Source organism: Neolamprologus multifasciatus, chromosome 23 (genome assembly GCF_963576455.1).
Source record: "Neolamprologus multifasciatus chromosome 23, fNeoMul1.2, whole genome shotgun sequence".
NCBI classification, from domain to species: domain Eukaryota; kingdom Metazoa; phylum Chordata; class Actinopteri; order Cichliformes; family Cichlidae; genus Neolamprologus; species Neolamprologus multifasciatus.
This window is the reverse complement of record NC_140460.1, coordinates 42420001-42440098: the sequence shown is the minus strand read 5'-3', so window position 1 is coordinate 42440098 and position 20098 is coordinate 42420001. Positions and strand designations below refer to the sequence as shown.

The 20098-nt window shown below is 41.1% G+C and overlaps 1 protein-coding gene and 1 long non-coding RNA gene across 2 annotated transcripts in view; one reads left to right on the top strand and one right to left on the bottom strand.

Moving 5' to 3' along the window:
- The window catches only part of nlgn4xa (neuroligin 4 X-linked a), a 125300-nt gene extending 119735 nt beyond the window's left edge, over positions 1 to 5565 (bottom strand). Inside the window, exon 1 of the mRNA XM_085151409.1 lies at positions 5077 to 5565. The gene's annotated coding sequence lies outside the window, so the exon portion shown is untranslated. The remainder of the gene's footprint in view (positions 1 to 5076) is intronic.
- The window catches only part of LOC146492421 (uncharacterized), a 425011-nt gene that overhangs the window by 158090 nt on the left and 246823 nt on the right, over positions 1 to 20098 (top strand). The gene's annotated exons all lie outside the window — the stretch shown is intronic.

Sequence of the window (20098 nt, the reverse complement as noted above, 5' to 3'; positions counted from 1 at the left end):
GAATTCTTACAGTTGTTAAAAAGGCCTGTCAGCTGTGCACCAACCTGACTGCTGCACAACTGATGGTGCCAACGTCATTAAGATGACAAGAAACTCCACCAATGAACCCTGACAGGCTCACCTGTGAGGTGAAACATGTCAGGTGATGACATCATGAAGCTCACTGAGAGAAGACCGAGTGTTTGCAGCGCTGTCAACACAGCAGAGGGCTCTACTGTCAGGAATCTAAATATAAAACATATTTAACCCTTAGATGCACACGTGGGGTCAAAAATGATCCCAGGGGTTGTTTTTCTTCAAAATCTTTAAAATGAAAAGTTGTAATATATTCATATTCCAGGTATAAAATATCTCTCTCTCTCTCTCTCTCTATATATATATATATATATATATATATATATATAAAGATATATATATATATATATATATATAGATATATATATATAGATATAAATATATATATATTTTATTTTTATATATTTATAATATATAAAAAAATCATAAAATATGTTTGTAACATGAGGCCATTTGCATTTTTATGGATTTACCAGACCACCATGGTCTTCCACTACATTGCTCTACAAGTTCCCAAGGGCAATAAATCCTCCACCACAAAAGAGCCATAGTGTTATGTCTTCATCAGTGCATGCAGAAAACTACTGATGGATGAATTAATGCAATTATGGCTTTTCAAGCCACTACGGGTTACTTAACACAGGGAACCCATAAATAAGAACATTATACATGTTTGCATGTAAATAATAAGGAAAAAGCAAGTTTTGACTCATTTATTAATGAAAATTGTGTGAAATAAGCTATATGCCTTTGAAAATGGGCAAGATTATATAACTGCATATATACAGCATATATTTAACAGAAGATGTATTGATTTTAGTGAGCAGTTGTTTGGTGTTCGACTACAACCGCAGGCTGTACATCACTGGCTCCTGTTATGTTCAAGCTGCCTCGCATGGCAGCGCAGGAGTCACCAAACAGTAAAAGCATGAATGCAGCAAATGAAATGAAATTGTTTCTCATTCTTAACTGAGGGTATATGCTTGTTTTTCCTTTTTCCCGTGTGCGTGTGTGTGTGTGTGTGTGTGTGATAAATTGGCAGAGTTTATATTACTTGCAGTAATGGGGCATTTTATGATGTGTGTTTGGGGGATAGGGTGTGTTTGTGTTTTTCAAAAAAGTCCTTCAGATGGCTCGAGCTGAATACAGAGCATGCATCCACAGCTCTCCTTGATAGAAGCACACAGGAGATTCTGAACATTGTTCTGACTCGTAATGATTATATGAGATACGTCTTATGAATATCAATGAAGCCGCAGTCTGTCATTTGCATTTCAATCATCGTAAAATGATCCAGTCAGGCGCTCTCTACTCCTGTGGCTATCACAGGAAGTTGAACAGACATAAAACAATAGAACTGCAACATACAGTTGCAAGAAAAAGTAAATCTTTTAGAGTTGTCAGGATTTCTGCATCGATTATTAATAAAACTGTTCTGAGTTTCATCTAAGTCATAACAACGAAGCACACAATCTGACAAAGCTAATAACACACTTTACAGAAACAACCACTATCTTTCTTGAACACGATGAGTAATCAGTAATGGATTACAGGCTGGAAAAAGTAAACGTGTCATTTCTCCAGAAGCTACTTGGATCAGCTGACTTTAGAGCAACGCCACCAAAGAAATCTGTGGTGCCAAAATCAAACTGCACACAAACAACAAAATATCACCACAAATTTAAAGAAAAGTGGAGGGAGCATCGGGGTTTGAGGCTGCTTTGGTTCATAATAAGTGAAGGAACAATGAATGAAAATGCTACCCACAGCTAACTGCCTTGTTTTAGACAGAAGATAACTAGTAAATGTTGCATGAAAGAACATGACAATAAACGAGCATATCACGTGCAGAAAAAAGAGAGAAAATACAGTTTTAGAGGAAATACTAAACTTTTTAATGAAGGCATCTAATAAATCTGAATAATCTGAAATATTTGAAGGATAAATTATCTTAAATCCCTCTTCACTGCAACAGGGAATGTGTGAAAGAGGCCAACGCTGCTAAAACACATGCTATGAAACTTAGGAAATTCCAGCAATTACTCTCATGTGCTAAGGCCAGATGGATAGATGGATAGATGGATAGATGGATGGATGGATGGATGGATGGATGGATGGATAGATAGATAGATAGATGGATGGATGGATGGATGGATGGATGGATGGATGGATGGATGGATAGATAGATAGATAGATAGATAGATAGATAGATAGATGGATGGATGGATGGATGGATGGATGGATGGATGGATGGATGGATGGATGGATAGATAGATAGATAGATAGATAGATAGATAGATGGACAGAAGTTGTCTGAAGATTGGTTTAATCATCACAGAGTGGTTTTTGAAGTGTGTTGGATCTCCACCGTATCCTAGAGAAAGCAGACTGTGATCATTTTAATTTTGTAAAGAAACATTTCTCTGGGGAAAAGAACCCAATCTGATTTTTTATCAGCTTGTAATCGACAACATTAACTTTTAATTTCTTCTTCCTGATAAAGGCAGGCCCTTGCAACGGGGTGCAATGGTATAAATAGCAAGGAGGCTGCACTAATGGTACTATAACAATGCTGGGACTTTCTTCACAGCCAAGCCACTTAAGGGTAACTGTGGGTAACTCCCTCTAGCAAATTCTGCCAATTAGCCATTGATAGAAAATGTGCATAAAGGGGTCAGAAAGTATTCATACTTACTAGCAACCATGTTGCTAGCAGGTTGCCATAGACCTAAAATTTTCCATACAGTACTCTACTAAAAACACACGCCCCATGTGCCAAGTCATTCCTGTTCCAGTTTAGCAGCAATGTGAGAAAGTATCCCAATGATGTAACCAATCTAACGTAAACATAACCTGCAAATGTCAGGGAAAAGACCACCTGCTTTGAGCAGCATGTGAAAATGCACTGACACTTTGTGTTTGCAAGCTCACCCCTGTCCCATCAGGGGTGCAAAACATGAGCTACCCACAGAAGCCACTGTGGTAAACTCACACTCCACACCCTCACATGTGTGGTAACATGGAGGCAGAACAGCCACTGGCTAAGCATGAGTCGGGTCCTTCTCTGTTTGCTCATTCTACCATGAAGCAGGAACTCCAGCAACACTTGAGGTAGAAGAACAACTTTAATAATAGACCAACGCGTTTCGGCTTGTGGCCTTCATCAGGGTCACAGTGAAACATTGTAAAAATTGCTTAAATACAAGACAGGAAACAGAAAAAGAATTCAAATTAACCAGTCAAAACTTCATAGATAGGTCAGCTGACATATAATAGGTAGGTATTGGTTAACTGGCTAAGTCACGCCCAAGTAAATACTGGACTAGATCATTACTGACGAGGAGAAGGGGGGGTGACATAACCCCCATATGTCTGAAAATAACACATGCATGAAATGCATAAGGAGGAAGCTATAAATATACACACAGGTTTAAAAAAAAAAAGGGGGGGGGGTCTTTAAGTAAAAGCACGTTTGAATTAGAAAACAAGATTACATCATCACATGGGAACATTTATTTTGTTTATGTCTCTAAAATGTAAAATATCTCAAATTTAGACTTGAGTTGTAGACTTAAGATGAGACGTCTAAAGCGCTGCTTCTTCTTCTTTGGCTTGTTGTGCCAGAAATTTTTTTTGCTGCTTATTCTACCATCACAGAGGAGCCTTTGCTTTGGCCCCTGTGGACACCAGTGACACAATGAACTTAAAGTTAAGGTAGGCCTAAGCGTGAAGCTCATGATGCCATCAACAGTAAAACAACATTCTCTAAGAGAGATGATGATGAGAGAGATGATGCTGTCAAGCACCATCTTTGAACATGAGAGAGTACCCCCCCCCTCCACCACCACCCACACACACACACATCAGAATGAATCAAAGCTTTGCTAAACTGAAGTCTTGGTGTTTGAAGAATGTATTTCTTCAGAGAATCATATGATTATCGATTATAATCAATAATACTCCTGCAGACATGAGCAGCTTTCAAAACATATGTTTCACCCAATGTTCACACATAACGTCTATTTTCTGGGTGTGTCTATGTTTTTATGGACCCTTTTGCACCAAGTTCACCATTGTGTGGTTCATGAATGACAACACATACAAGGTCATCCGTTTTTAAACCAGCAGCCTGCGTGGATCTGCTGCTGTTACAGAGCCAGTGTGAATGCCACAGACCCACTGAAACCACAGCATTAGCAGCGATGAAGCTGTAAATATCCACGCAAGAGACAAACCCCACTCAACCTTCCACTCTAACACCCTAACCGCCTTTTTTCCCGTTTTTTTCCTCCCTTTTTCTCAAAATCCACGTACAGATATCCACACCACCATCTTGTGGATGCTTCGATAGAGACGCACGCAGAGTCCTGCTGGAAGATGCCCGTCTTTGTTGCATCCCATACACACAAGAGTTGTGGAAAAACGCGAGTGTTTGAACGTTTTGCCACCTAGAGGGAAAAACGTTTTTAAGCTGGTGGAAAACATCCGCCGATCGTGTCGCAATAAAGGTAACCGAGCTGTTCAACGGGCGCAGAGTTTGGTTTGAGACACGATTCCAAGTCTGCGTGTCTACACAGAAATACACGAATAAACAAAAAGTGCAGTTCGGGATTTGAGATGTATGTTTATCATCTTCTGCATCAACCGACATCTTTACTGCAGCAAATCGTTTCTCTAATCAACACGTTCGCGTGAACCGGAGTCTAATGAAAGTGCGCAAGAACAAGCCTGTCGTGCTGCGGGGTTTTCAGGTGAAAACATCGCCATGCCACACTCCTGACAGTTTTTCCAACTGTAAAAAGGAAAAGCCTGATTCTATTAAGGCTACCAGTGTCTGGAAGAATTCCCTTTGGACTGTGCTGTGTTGCGAGACAGCAGAGGAGGGGGTCAGCCCGTGGAAACGCACAGACCTTCTCCCCTTCTCTATAAATCTACACTGTTATTTCTCGCTCGGGGAAAGCTGTGAGGCTCGCCATGACATCCCGCCGGCAGCGCACTTACCTCAGCCCGTATCACCACCGTCTGACTTAAATGTAAGTCCCGACTTCAGGCGAAATACACACCACATAAGAAAAACGCAATAAAGTCCACGTCCAAGCCGCTGCTCTGCAAATCCAAAGTAAGACGCGCAGTCTTTGCGCTCTGAAGACAGTTAACTGTACGTCCAGCATGTGTCTTTGAGGCAGACTGAGTGTGTGTTTGTGTGCGTGTGGTATGGGAGATAGAGATGCGGCTTTATCAGCACAGAAGATGTTTCAATGAGTCACTGCAGAGGCACTGGAAACGGTGCTGAATCTAATTGCTCTCGCAGACCGAGTGTATTGCGCGGACAAGATTAGTGATAGAGAAACCAGGTCTCTCTCTCTCTCGCTTGCCATTGGACTACACCGACTGAAATATACTAAGCCTCCAGCCAATGGATTGCCGCATTCTCTCCATCACCCTTAACCAGCCGCTGAGTTGTGGCAGCTCTGGCATGGAGCATGGCACCAGCTACTCTTCAAACCCGGTTCTGGGTGCTAACATCACTGCACAATAGCTCACAATCACAAGACAGGCTTTGCACTCATGCAAAGGAAAAACTTTGTCTTCCTATTCTTGTCATAGTTGAGGATAATCTGACAGGTTAGCGCTGTCAGATTATCCTCAACTTCACTGTTTTAAATCACGTCTTAAATCCCACTTTTGGCTTTTAACCTCAGTGAGACTTCGTTTCTCTTGTAATGAAATTAGTTATTTAATTAATTATTTTACTTTTGCTTTTATTTATATCTTATGTAATTTTATTATAGTTCCAATGTACAGCACTTTGTGTCAGCCGTGGTTGTTTTAAAGCGCTTTATAAAGGTGATGGTGCAAGTGTTTATTGTCCAGTGCATAAAAGCAATGTACAACTCAATGTATCTGTGTGTGTGTGTGTGTGTGTGTGCACATGTGTGTAGTTTCTCTTGGTTTTTACTTTAAGTCTGTTCATGTGTGAGTGACAAACTGCTGAAACAACAGCTACACCACCTGTGCTGAGTCCTTTGGAGGGGATTTGTGTTTCTGTCTGAACAGATTTTATTTTCATTTGTATTGTTGTTATGATAAATAACATGTCTGTGGTCCAAGTAATCCTGTAATGACATAGTAACAACTACTATGGGTGGGCCTGAACTTCAACATGTTGCCAGGCATTGTGGGTGAGATCTCATTCCTTTGAGGTGCAATGTACATATCGATATATATATATTTACATGTAGAATATATATATATTTTTTTCTTTTTTCATGTATATATATGAAAAAAGAAATATATATATTTACATGTAGAATATATATATATATATATATATATATATATATATATATATATATATATATATATATATATATATATATATATTTACATGTAGAATATGGCCAGGTTATTTTCCCAGCACGATATCTGATCACAGGCAGGGCGTATGTGTTGACAGCCTGGATCTTCTTCTTTCGGTTCAGCTGACTCCTCGGGACTTGCCTCTGCTGGTACTCGGTGGTTGCATCTTTCCTAGCGGCCTCTTCATGATGTTGTAGCGGTCCTTGATGTCTGGTACTGCAATCTCCCCGTCATGTCAGTGATCTCACTGAGGGGGTTCAGGCCTATGCAGAAGAGCAGCGGGGACAGAGCATCTCCTTGGTAGATCCTCCTTGATGGTGACTTGTGCTATAGATAGATAGATAAAAGGTCCCACATCCTCTTCATGTAACGCCTTCTGCTGTGGTTCCTTGCATAGTATCATTCCAACAACACCCTGTTCTCATCTCTTGCTACTGTTCCAGTCAGAACGTCCAAGCCATTATGGCTTCAGTTATGTCTCCGTCACTCATCCGAGGTAGGCTTGGTTAGTGTGTGTAACCAATATGAGAGCTTTGTAGTACGATGGGATTCAAAGCCAACAGCCATTATGTCGTCTCAATGTCCTTTACTTATTAAAAATGGTGAATGGACTGCTACTTATCTACCAAATTCTGTTTTTCTATGGATTCAAAGTACTTTCAGCTGCAAGTTTCATTTACCCAGTCAAACACATTCATCGTTTTATCTAGTCACATACACATTGACATGCTAATGGATGCATAAGGGGTAACTCAGGGTTCAGTATCTCTGGCATACATACTGGAGGAGTATGGGATTGAACCAGATGGAAGATGACCTGCTGTGCCCCCTGAGCCACAGTCGCCATTATCATAGCAGCGGTGTGGGACTGTAAGTCACTTTGGCGTTCAAACAAAGAACAGCTACAAACATTGTGTATTGTTTCAGGAATAAACAAATAATTGGGTGTTAGCATGCTGTTGACCAGTAACACTAGCATGCTAAACATGCAGGACTCATTGGGGTGGTGCTAGGGATGGGTATCGTTTAGGTTTTATCCGATACCGGTGCCAAACCAGTACTTTTGAAACGGTGCCGGTGCTTAAAGAATGGAGAACACAAAATTGGTCCAAAAACCTCTCATGTTCAGCTGTTTTTTTGTAAAAAGATAACAATGTTAGCCTTTTCTGCAGCTATGGGGCATATATGGTATCACTCTTGGCTGGAAGCAGCTTAAACAATGGAAAAAAACACAAACTTTGTCCAAAAACCTCTCATGTTTAACTGTTTTCCACTTTTTCTTTGGTCATTTTAGCCTTTTTGTCCAGGGTGAAGGGAGTATCTGCCATCAAACAAGAAGACAGCCGCATGTAGCTATGATGGTGTTTGCTAGTTCACCTTACATGCATTAATGTAATAACGTGGTTAGCCTACTCAACGTAAATTACACACAAACAACATGAAGCTACTCATGCAGAGAAGAACGGCTGCTGCTGCATCATCATCCTCATCATTTCTGCTACACTGGCAGGGCTAGGGGCCAGGACTCTCCTCTTCGGGTTTTTGGGGGATGTTGCTAACTCCGGGTCCGATAACAGGCACCACACCGCAGTAGATGTGCTCGGTGTGAGGTCTCGCAGCAAGCTATCAAATACGGCGCGTTTCTCGGCTTTTTAAAAAAACGCTATGCGTCTCCAGGTGTTTCATCAGATTTGAGGTGTTACCTCCTTTGACAGTATCACAGTATCACCTTAAAGCACTTGTTGCAGCTGCTGAGTTTGCATCTTTTGCTGTGAAGTACAGCCAGACTTTGACCGCTTCGCCTTGGGCGTTTTTAATCTGTAGCTCTGCTCTAAAAGAACGTACGTACCTGGACCCGCCTACTATCCTCGGAAACGTAAAATTATTGGCTAGAATCTAAAGTGTATCACAGCTCAGGAAGAAAAAAGCACCGAAATGTCATCTTTATAAAATGAGGACTCAGAAAACCTGGTATTTAAGCAGAAGTCAATACGGTAATGGGAGTTTCCATTTTTAAAGATGCCTTTAGGTAAACAACTTATAAATGCAATGCTGGAGTTCTTTGTTGGATTTTTAAAAACATCAATATTCTGTTCTCACATGCACTGAATGTAATATCATCCAAGGAGCTGTGCAATGTGTTAAAGATAGGTTATAAAGTCATGTTGGCAGTATTTTCATTTCTCCTAAAAACTCAATATGTTGTGTACATGTTCTCTAATTTCATGTGATCAGCACACAGCAGACTGAACAGCCTTTAACCAAGATCACCTGGTTTGATTTGCAGTCGCTGTCTGTTCCAGAGTCGGAGCAAACTGACACTTCCCACACTATGCTTCCTTGAGCAGTTCAAAGTATGCCTGCATATATATTGCCAGTTATGAAGTGTTGGTTGTCTGGGGAAAACTATAGAGCATGACTAATTCTTTTATAGGTGGTCAAATGAGTTTAGAAGCTGTGACTGTGACTCCCTACATGACAGGACCCATCATAAGCTATGGACGTTTAAGGGACGTTCAACCTCTTCTGAGTCTGTGGTGTGAATGGTAGCAAAATGAGAGGAATCGTTTATTACTCAGGCTACGTCCACAATAATGCGTTTTCTCTTCTTTTTGGCCTCTCGTCCACACTGAGACGCTGTTTTTCCCAAATGAAAACGCTCTCGAAAACACTAGCCCGGATAGATTTGAAAACGGTCTTTTGGTCTGAAAACGCTCCGCGTCCACACTAGCGTTTTCAGTCACTTTCACACAGTTGTGCGTCCACATTGTAACGGCCAAAGACGCTGACGTTCCAGTCCTGCGCATGCGTGAAACTCAATTTTGCCTCATTTCTGTCTGCAGCTTATTTACTTTCCGGCTCTTTGAAACGTCGGCAAAAGGTCGAGGAAAAGCATCAATCTTTTTAAATGGACTAACAATGAGGTGGAGTTGTTGCTGCGAGTAACACAAAAGTACAAAGTTGCAAAAGCGAGTGAGAATTAAAGAATGTGAAGAACAGCTCTCTGCAGCACGTACAGACTGATATTAATCTTTAATAAGGCTGTCAAACAAAACAACTGCCGCCCTCCGCTATCGTAGTTTAATTGGTCACATGACTGCATCATATGACTAACATGCGTCATCGTTTTTGAAAGTCTCCGTTTTCGCCGTCCACACTGCGACGCAAAAGCACCGTCTTCAAATGTGTGTGTTTTCAAAACGCTGCGTTTTCCTTCGGAGAAAACGGCGTCTCAGTGTGGACGGGAAGCCAAAACGGAGAGAAGACGATGCGCTACGAAAACGTATGAGTGTGGACGTAGCCAGAGAGAGTCATCTGCACTGAAATTTCAGTTCATGTGTATTACAAACTACACTCTCACCAGTCTAAGGAGCTTGGAAAGAAAAGTGTCAGGACTTCTTTAAATTTCCTTGAAGATGTTTCATCCGAGAAGCTTCGTCAGTGCTAAGAGCGACTGGTGGAGGTAGAGGATCAATACGAGGTCCATGACCTTCTTGGGGACACTCCCAGAGGGCTGAAAATCTGGGACCAGAAGAAGCTTCTCTCCCGTAGCGAGCTCAAGTAGATTTGTTTTCTTTGGCTTATTATTCTCTGTTTCTCTGAGGTTTATCGCATTTTGCTGATTCAGTCATCTGCTTCAAACAGTATTTAAATATTCCATCCATCCATTCGCTTCCGCTTATCCTTTTCAGGGCGGGGCGCTGGAGCCTATCCCAGCTGTCATAGGGCGAGAGGCGGGGTACACCCTGGACAGGTCGCCAGTCTGTCGCAGGGCCAACACACAGGGACAGACAACCATTCATGCTCAGATTCACACCTAGTGACAATTTGGATTATCCAATTAACCTATCCCCACAAGCTGCATGTCTTTGGACGGTGGGAGGAAGCCGGAGTACCCGGAAGGAACCCACGCAAACACGGGGAGAACATGCAAACTCCACACAGAAAGACCTGATGGTGGAACTGAACTCAGGACCTTCTTGCTGTGCGGCAACAGCGCTAACCACCGTGCCACCGTGCTGCCTATTTAAATATTCCTGTTTTTTTATTTTAAAGCTAAAAATGTTTTTGTTTAATAAGACTTTCTGTTTCTTTTGTTATTTAGGTTTTTATTTACCTTCAATCTGTTTCAGCATAATTCTATATCAATATTGTGTTTTTCTTTTATGGTTGTGCAGCACTTTGTGTCTGTGAAAAATGTTATTTAGATAAAGTTATTTATTTTACTTACTTTCTTACCAACCCTTAAACAGTAAACAGCAGGTACATTTCTCCTGACTCGTGTCAGGATGCTGTTTCATTGGGAGCTTGATACACTTTATCATTCAAATTCATTTGCATCTACACCGTTATCTTTCCTAGCTACTTGGAATAACTTCTTTGATGTAATTTTTTGGAGTCAGTGTCAAATAATGTTTCCAAAATAAACACACTTTAGTCAAATGCAAATTTTATTTGACATCAACAAAGAAAGGACAAGCAGACGGATGATATCATTTTCTTTATAACTCTACATTTAAATACAGATACTTATTAAAACCCTAGAAATAGATGCTAAAACATTTAAAGTTTCATTAGGATTCCTTTTGATTTCAAGGTCAAGTTAGTTTAGAGTCATGATGAACATCAGTGTTTCTCATCATCATGTTGGTGAAAAACAGGAAAAACAGTGCAGTCGTAGCCTGCAGACCAGGCAGGCAGAAGGCAGACTTCCTTTGATATCATCATCATTTATTCCCTCTCCCCACATCATAACCCTCAGCGGTCGGGGGTATCCTCCATGCCTCTGAAGTATATCAGCTTCAGTCAGCAGCTTGGCCCAGATTGACCGGATGACTTTCATGAGACTGATGAAGGGATGTCACTGCTGCCTGAGCGAAGCCGAATCAAATGTTCAGTAGGATTACAATGCCACCTGCAACCTGTGGCAGAGGACCTCTGAATCTGACACGCACCGTCTTTCTTCCTCTGCTCTGGCTGTATGTCGAGACACGAGTACTGAAGCTCAGAGGTGTGAAACGTGTTATTCTGCTGCCGCTGCAGATAATCGTTGTAAAAATAGAAACAAATGTCTGAATAATTAAAGAAGAGTTTGCACCATGTAAAAAACCTCTTTTTCTCCAATTCAGTGTGATTAGAAAAATGTGTCATTTTCAGCTCAGGATGAAACAAATCGTGCGATCGTGACATCATCTGAAGCGTTTGTCATCGTTGTCCCCAACCAATGATTTAATGACAAGTCATTTATGTCACTGAATATTATATTTAACTGACTTTACTTTTGTTTATAAACGTGTGTGTGTGTGTGTGTGTGTGTGTGTGTGTGTGTGTGTGTGTGTGTGTGTGTGTGACTGACCTAGTCGTTCTCGTTTGATATACTTTGTGTAACTTCTGCAAACCCTTTCCTGTGGCTGACAGTTGTGCAAAGAGCCGTGGGCCTTACATGGTGAAAAGCTCCTTGCTCATTATAGCAGACACCTGATTGCAGTAGCAGTGTTTGTCAAAAGAGAGAGCACCAATCCACAGTGTTTCTGTCCTGTCTCCATCCTCTCACCCCCAACCACTCACATAAAGTTGTGTGAGCCTCCCTGTTAGGTTGAAATTGTTAAATGTTGTCATTGTGTTACTTAAATTTGTAAGTCTTGGTTCAAACTATGATCAAAGACATTCCTGTGTTTCTGACCCCCTCCCCAGCCTGTTGGATGGTGGGGGAGGCTGTAGTGTTTTATTATAGGCACATATGTGAAGCTTCTGTTTTCTTGTTTAGTAACTTCCTGCATTTATGACCCTTTGGTGAGCAGGAGGTCACACAAACACACACACACACACACACATTCTCGCACATGCATACACACACATACAAGGGCCCGACACAGCACAGGGGTGTTACAGTGGGTGGTGCCTGTATAAACTGTAACTGTATTCAATAAAAAGGCTGCAAGGAAGGCTGTTTATTTGAAGTTGGCTAGGAAACAGTGTTCAGCTCCAAGAGCCTGGTTCCAACCAGCCTCCTTTGCTAGCAAGCAAAACCCGGTTCTGTCATTGTCTTGCTTTCTGTCACCAAGTGCTTCCTCAGAGAGGGTCCTTTGATTTTTGGGGTTTTCTCTGTCTCATTGTAGGCTCTACCTTACAATATAAAGCGCACCGAGCAGACTGTTGGAGTGGTTTGCCTTTATATAACTGAAAAAAAGGCAAATGTGTTATTTTCTAAGTCAGAAGTAAAATTTAAAAAGAAGAAAACAACCAACCACATTTAAAAATGAGATAACCTGAGTTAAGGCAAAAAGCAAATTCAATATTTTCATTGATTAAGGACAAAATGTAGCCAAACTATCTGTCAAAAAGTAACTGCTCATGCCACCATGTGCAGCAAGAACTGGGATTGACTAAAGACGCCACAGGAGAAGATCGCTGCAGCAAAGCATCCTCGCTCGTCAGTCTCACCCTATTCAGGCCCCACATATAAGTTATATGTTATTATTAATGAACACTACTTATTTCCAAAGTGCAAATCAGTTTTCTGCAGATAGAACAGGACTGTATGTGATAGGTTTAGAGTTGCTGTCCAGGTGAAGATGTTATGATATTATGCACCTGCAGATTAACTTTAGTCCCCCCCCCGGCCGTTGCATGGCAACAACTGGAATTTTACGTATCCTAATGCCTGTTCTCAGTCTTGCACTTGTTTTCACACCATCGTATTATTTCTGCTGCTGGCGTGCTGCACACTCATAGCCTAAAGTAGTCCTCATAAGGGCTTGCTGTTTATTCAACAGTGATGCTCTAGTTGCTCCCCAAACATGTTCTGAATCCCAAAAACACTGTTGACATTTTAGCACTCGTCCCTTAATTAGTGAGCGACTGTCTGCTGGTCAGCATTTCATTAAAACAGCCTCAGAGAACTCTCCACTGTTTGACACCACGGTACATATCTTTGCGTCTTTTGTCGTAGTTCAGCACCTGTTTATACAATCTGCTTAATCCAATCACTTCGTAACACTGTGTTATGGTTCCTGATTCCCCTGGTGGTTTGTACCGTCACTACATGTTACAGCAGTTTGTCTCAGCAGCTCTTATCTGTGTATCACTGTTGCTCACTCTCTCTTTCATGCACACACATGCAGTCTGGTCATTTCTAGAGTTACATAGCATCCATTTTTTTATTCTTTCTCCATGAAATCTGCTCTAAAATACTGCTGAAATGCTATTCTAAGTAGAACTGAACTGGTAAAAAAAAAGTTTCCTTCTGCTTCCCAACCATCATTTCTTGGTCCAGTATGGCTCTTGGTCCCAGCTTTCAAATGGAAACAGTTCTTGTTCAGTTCAGTTATAGACCGGCCCAAAACCACGCCCTAACCTGTGTGTGTGTTTTCTTAATTTCACCTTATATGTAGCATCAATTCAAAGTTGAACATCTAATGAAAAAAGATACATTGTGTCATTTGTGTACAACAAAATGACACAACAGCAGTAAGTTATTACGTGTATATATATATATGTATATGGTATATGTACACTGGGTACAGTATACGTCTCTTATAGAACAAACTGCCTACCAGGCCTGTAGACTAAACAGCAGCATCACAAGACGAGGGCAAGAAGTGTGGCGGTTAATACTTCACAGAGGACAAGCTTGCCTCTGATGATTTAGACAAACAGTGGCACTAGCCACATGCCGAGAGACAGAGATGGTAGGATGTGGGGGAGGAGGGATCCTGAGACAGCAAGGACTCTTTCGTTTGTGCTTAAACACAGACAATTCCTGTCGCCTCAGGGTAGCAAACAGATACATAAAGGCAGTAAAGAGGCTAGTGAGGCATGACAATGGGATTCTTCAGGAGCAGCCAGCCTCTGGTGGCTCCACAACGCATGAAGACAAGGATGAGGCCCCTTCAGTGGATACTTAGCAACAAGTGCTGTGTATCTGCCTTCACTGGATTCTGACATGCTGTAGTCTCCTTGTTAATGGCACAGAAATAACAAAATAACTAGAAATATTTAACAGTCTATAAGTACACCGATGATTAATACCAGTCACTACTCTGCTTAAAAGAGCTCCTGGGCCTCAAGATGTTGGAAACACAATCGCTTTGAACCCGAAGACTCAGCTGTCGAACTCAAAAGACATCACCTTAAAAACTGCCAAGTTTAAATTCCAGCTTTAGCTGCTCTGTAGTTTTCTGTCAGTTTATCTAAATGATAATATAATAATAATGCCGTACCAGTAAATATCTGTGTCAGCAGACTTCGACTTCGTAGTACAGACCTACTAAGGTCACACTTTTTAAATTGCCTTATTTTTTCCCTCATTCTGGAGCCTTCGTACTGATTACGTAGAAAAGATGCCAACATGATTTTTCTTAGGCTACAACTCACTTTTTTATAATCATCTTTAAATATGAATATTATATTATATATTGCTAGAAAAATGGACTGTTTGTAACGTATCACCATGTTCAACTGGTGTCCGGTCAAAACACATTAAACGATATAAAAGGTCTCCGTTTCGGGTATCTTCTGAGACCATGCTTATCTTCTAAAAGTAGTTTTCCAATAGTTGTTTTTGTCATGATCTGTGGTCTTTTGACCCAGCGTTTTAAGTTTGAGTTTATTTTGTTCATTAGGTTATCTAAGTTCATTTGTTTATTAGATTCCCCTTGTGTATCCAACCCCTGTTAAGTCTCCCTTGTCCTTCATGTGCTTCATGTCTGTGTTTCTTATGTTGTCATGCTTGCGTTTCATTATGTTTCCCATTTTATTTTGAAAGGTCCTGTGTTCCTGCATTTTGTTTTACTTTCCCCTGTGGCGTTGTTATGTTCATGTTGTGTCTACTGTGCCTTTCTGTTCCATGTTTCAGGTCCCTATGTTCTGTCTCCCCAGTCTGTTAAGTTTACATGTCTTGAGTTCTGTCAGTGTGTTTCCTGTTTTACTTTCACAGTCTGTCCTATGTTAATGTTTCTAGTTTTGCTTCCCTTGTCTCGTCCTGCCTAATTACTCCCAGCTGTGCTCTCCTCCTGTGGCTCATTCCCGCTCGTTATTCCTCAGTGTATTTAAGCCCCATGTTTCTCTTTGTCAGTGTTGCGTCCTCCCTCATGGCTGTGTGTCAGTTTATCCATGCCCCAGTTTAGTTTTGTTGTATTTTTGTCCCATTCTGCAATAAAGCAGCTTTTTGAGTTTTATTCCTGCGTGCTGAGTTTTGCGTTTGGGTCCTTCTCTTGCCTGCACACAGCCGAAACATGGCAGTTTTTTAACACGCACGTTCTTATTCTGTTAGTTTAGTAACACATGCTGTGAACATGTGTGTAATGTTGCCATCTGCTTTTTTTGTACAAAAAAAGTTCTCATCTAAAACTGCTGCAAGCTTTGTCACAGTAATGTTGCTGATGATACTGGTTCTATTTTCTCCACCATCCAACGCAAATCATTAGGATTTGTTTAATGTTGAAAACCAGCCCAACGAGACTTCAAAGTGGTCGCCACGGTCTGTTATATAAACATGCAGAAGTAGAAATGAATGCTGCAAAGCTACAGGCCTGACTGCTCATCATTTCTCCGTTGAAGAGTCCTTCTGCTGGGCTGGGGTTGGTATACACTCAGCTGGGTATGAGTGTGTAACATCTATAGGTTACGGTGGCCCTGAGAGGCCAAATGGACTGCAACTTCAGAAAACACTTGCAAAAAGAAAAACGCTGCAAAAAGAAAAACGCTGCAAAAAGAAAAATGCTGCAAAAAGAAAAACGCTGCAAAAAGAAAAACGCTGCAAAAAGAAAAACGCTGGAAAAGCACACACAACCCTACGGAAATAGGAAAAAAGACAACGGAAATGTTTCTGGGGAGACAATAACCGGACGGACCAGTTGCACAAACCAAAACATGCTAACAAGTGCACTGGGACTGGGAGACACTTCAACAAAGTGGAAGTGGAGCGGCCAAAGAGTAAACTTTCAAAAGTAAGTACTGAATATGATGTCACTTATTTATGTGCAAATGTTTAATAACGAGGAACATTAAAACATTACTGTTGGTCACATGTCGGCAAAGTTATGTGACATTAGCGATGTTTGTACTTTCAGCGTTTACTTTGTTTTAAAGTCTTTACTTTATACGCCGCAAGTGTTTTTCTTTTTGCAGCATTTTTCTTTTTGCAAGTGTTTTCTGAAGTTGCAGTCCGTTTGGCCTCTCAGGGCCACCGTAATAGGTTCTTGACTAGCTATAGCATGTCATCTGTGCAGATGAATGAGCCAGCGTTGTGTTAGCAGTATCATGCAGCTGTTTCTGTGCTGTTGATCAGACTTTTGACTTAAAACATAAATGGCAGCTGCCGTAGCAAACAGGACGGCAGACAGATGGGGCGTCATGCATCACAACCTAAAGGTGAGGTCTGAGGTGTTGCACATATCTGGATGGTGCAGCTGGTGTTTACTGTGCACTTTAATCAAAGTATGTCAGCCGTTAGGCTGTGATAGTTCCACTTCTGTCTGATCACATAAACCTCGTTATCATTCACTTCTTTTTTGTGCCATTGCATTAGATTTTACATGGCTTTCAAAAACACAGGAGAAGAAGGACCCGAGTCATCTCTATTCTCTGAAGGTCATTTAATATCTGCTGGATGATGCCCAGGACCTTTTATGAGCCAGTAGCATGACCTGTGCTGTGGTTTAAAGAGATCTGCAGGGCCAGTAATGCTGCGACTGTGGAGCTTGATGGATGTGTCAGAAAGGACAAAAGTCTGTTGCAGTACAACATATCAACATATTGCTTATTAAGTATCCTGATTGTGATTATCGTGGCTATTCCAAGCATGCCCAGAAATATTTAACTTGCTTTAATCTGAGCCTTGGGGCATCGACTCAGTAACCAAACAAGCACAAAAAGACGTGTTGTTAACATTACAACCAAATGCAATTCTCAGTGTAAATAACTCTAGTTTACTAGCTGAACAAATCAAAATCTAGTGATTCCTGTCATCGTCACGGTGTTCTCCATTCGGGCTTTCTTACTCTGTGAGCACTGCAAACATTTGAGTCATCACATCATTTAATCTACAGGGGATTGTTTTCAGTGTCTCCATGTTTTATCCAAGTCGCTCTGTTGCAGAGAAACATGGAGCTCTGTGGGGGCATCCATCCAAATCAACATCCAGCTATTAGTTTTACATTTTAAATCATAGCGAAATGACTGAAAATCAAATACAATGTGGAGCCTGTATAGCTGTCAGTCTCTCCTTATCCAGGGAGCAATATTTGGATAAACATCTGCACTAATATCCTGAATACTTGTACCAGAAAACCTGAAGCAAAACCCAGAATGTAAAACTGGGCTAAAGGGAATCAACATGAGTCCATGACCTTGACTTGGTAAAAGCAGTCCCTGCTCTGCAGCACGCTGGTCACTGGCTGTGGTCGCTGGCTGTGGTCACTGGCTGTGGTCACTGAGTGCCCATTAGCTGCTGGCAGGCACTGCAGATGTTGCAGCTCACACTGCCTGGTTTTAGAAATTGTGTTTAATCATATAAAATGATAAGCTGTGGGCATTAGTTTGTGTAATCACGCATGTCTCCTGGCTGTGTGAGTCAGCAGAGTGAGGAAACAAACTATGTCAAATGTTCATTATAGCTGCATTAGAGCTCTATCTGTTGGACAGTAAGTGGCGGGGTGGGAGGCCACAGTCACACAGCTGCCATGCTGGATAAAGATGGATTATTTGTTTGGCAGCAAAATAATCCTGTGCGACTGTTGATTGGCTACAACCTCCCTTTGTTCTGATTTGTGGTTGTAGAGGTGTGATCTCCTCCCAGAAATGTTTCGATACAGTTCATTTGAAGTTTGCTGCCGTCTGTGCTCACTGAATGCAGGCTCTCTATTAATGTAATGACAATATGTTATATATGTTGTAATAAATCATTTATACCCTGGAGGTTCCTGCACCAGGGACGGACTGTGTCTTCTTAAAACAAAACTTAAATCTGAAATCTGTTTTGAGGTAGTTGGTAGTGAGTGTCACAACCAAAGGAGGCGCTGCCATCGTGTGCTTTGTTTCTATTTGTGTGCATTATTGGAGAGATTGCTTTAAAGGCATCGTCCTGTAGATCATCATCCCACACCTCATGTTTTTGTGAATAGAGGAAACTCTGTACACCATAACAGCCACAAACTATCAGCACATGTTGTTTTCGTTCAAAGCGAAGGAGCAGTTTCTTTTATCCATCCACCTCAACTCCTCCACCTGACAGAAATCCCTCTAAACAGTGCCCCTGTAACCTTCACTCGTTGTTCTTAATAGAAAACAGAAACAATGTAAAGGTTTTAAATATGAGAGAAAACCCAGACGTATGACATCAGTCATCAAAGCAAGTGATCCTGGCAATCAAAGTCCAGAAAACAGCTAAAGGTTCTCATACAGTGTTTAAAGAGAACTTTACTAGTGATCAGAGATGGGCAGTAACCCGTAACACGTTGCTGTAATCTGATTACTTTTTTCAAGTAATGAGTAAAGTAAGGGATTACTATTGCAAAAACGGTAATTAGATTACGTTACTTTCCCGTAGGAACGCTGCGTTACTGCGTTACTAAAACCGTGATTTTTTGCGAGAATGTCTCATGACAGTGACGTAAGCGAGTGCGACGTTCGTGACAACAGCTGTGTGCAGATCAACAATGGATCATATATCGAGTGCAGAGAGAGTATGAGCGTGCAGCGTTTAAAGCGTGGAAGTACTGACCTTACTTTGAGTTTGATTCCATAAAAAGTGACAAAAACATTAGTGTCCGTTGTGCGTGGGAAGAAAACTTCTTTTTACAGAGAAGAAAAACCCTAAACTTCAGAGCAAGCACCGAGTAGCTACGACGTAATGGGAAACTCACAGAGAAACTCGCAGATTCTTCCACTGACCGCTGCACACCTGCACCAGGGTAAACCTCCGCCTACCCCACTCCTGCTTTACAGGTGAAAATAGAGCAACAGGACCGCTAGTCTTTGACTTTATTTATTTTCTGCTGTGTTTTACTTGCATCTATTTGAAAGACTGAGTGTAAACACAAAAAAAAATTATTTTATGTGCTGGAATGTGCAGAAAATAGGTTTAAATGTTAAACTAATGTCTTGATGCATAAAGTTAAAAGATTAAAACTAATAAAACAAGTTTTAAAAAGAGACTTTTCCATTTGATTACATTTTGTATGATGATTATGCAGAAAAAGTAGAATTGGGCTGAAAGATCTATCACTTTATCACCTATTCAGGTTGTAAATTGTGTTTTTAAAAAGTAACTAAGTAACTAAGTAATTACTTTTGAAAATAAGTAATCAGTAAAGTAACAGGATTACTTTTTTGGGGAAGTAATCAGTAATTAGTTACTGATTACTTTTTACAAGTAACTTGACCAACACTGATATAAGAAAATTAAAAACTACTGCGTTGTACAAAGACAATCTGGCAACTGGGGAGTGTTACAAAGAGGGCACAGATGCTTGGGAGACTGACAGGTTAAGTGCAGACTGATGGTGGTGAACTAGCAAAGGAGCCTGACGATAGTGTGAAGAAACCAGAGAGTGCACCACAATGACAAATGTAAAGGTTACACTGAGCTTAAAGTCAGAGTTTCCTGTGTCTGGTAGCTCTGTTGTTACTGGATAAAGCACCATAATGATTAATGGAGAAG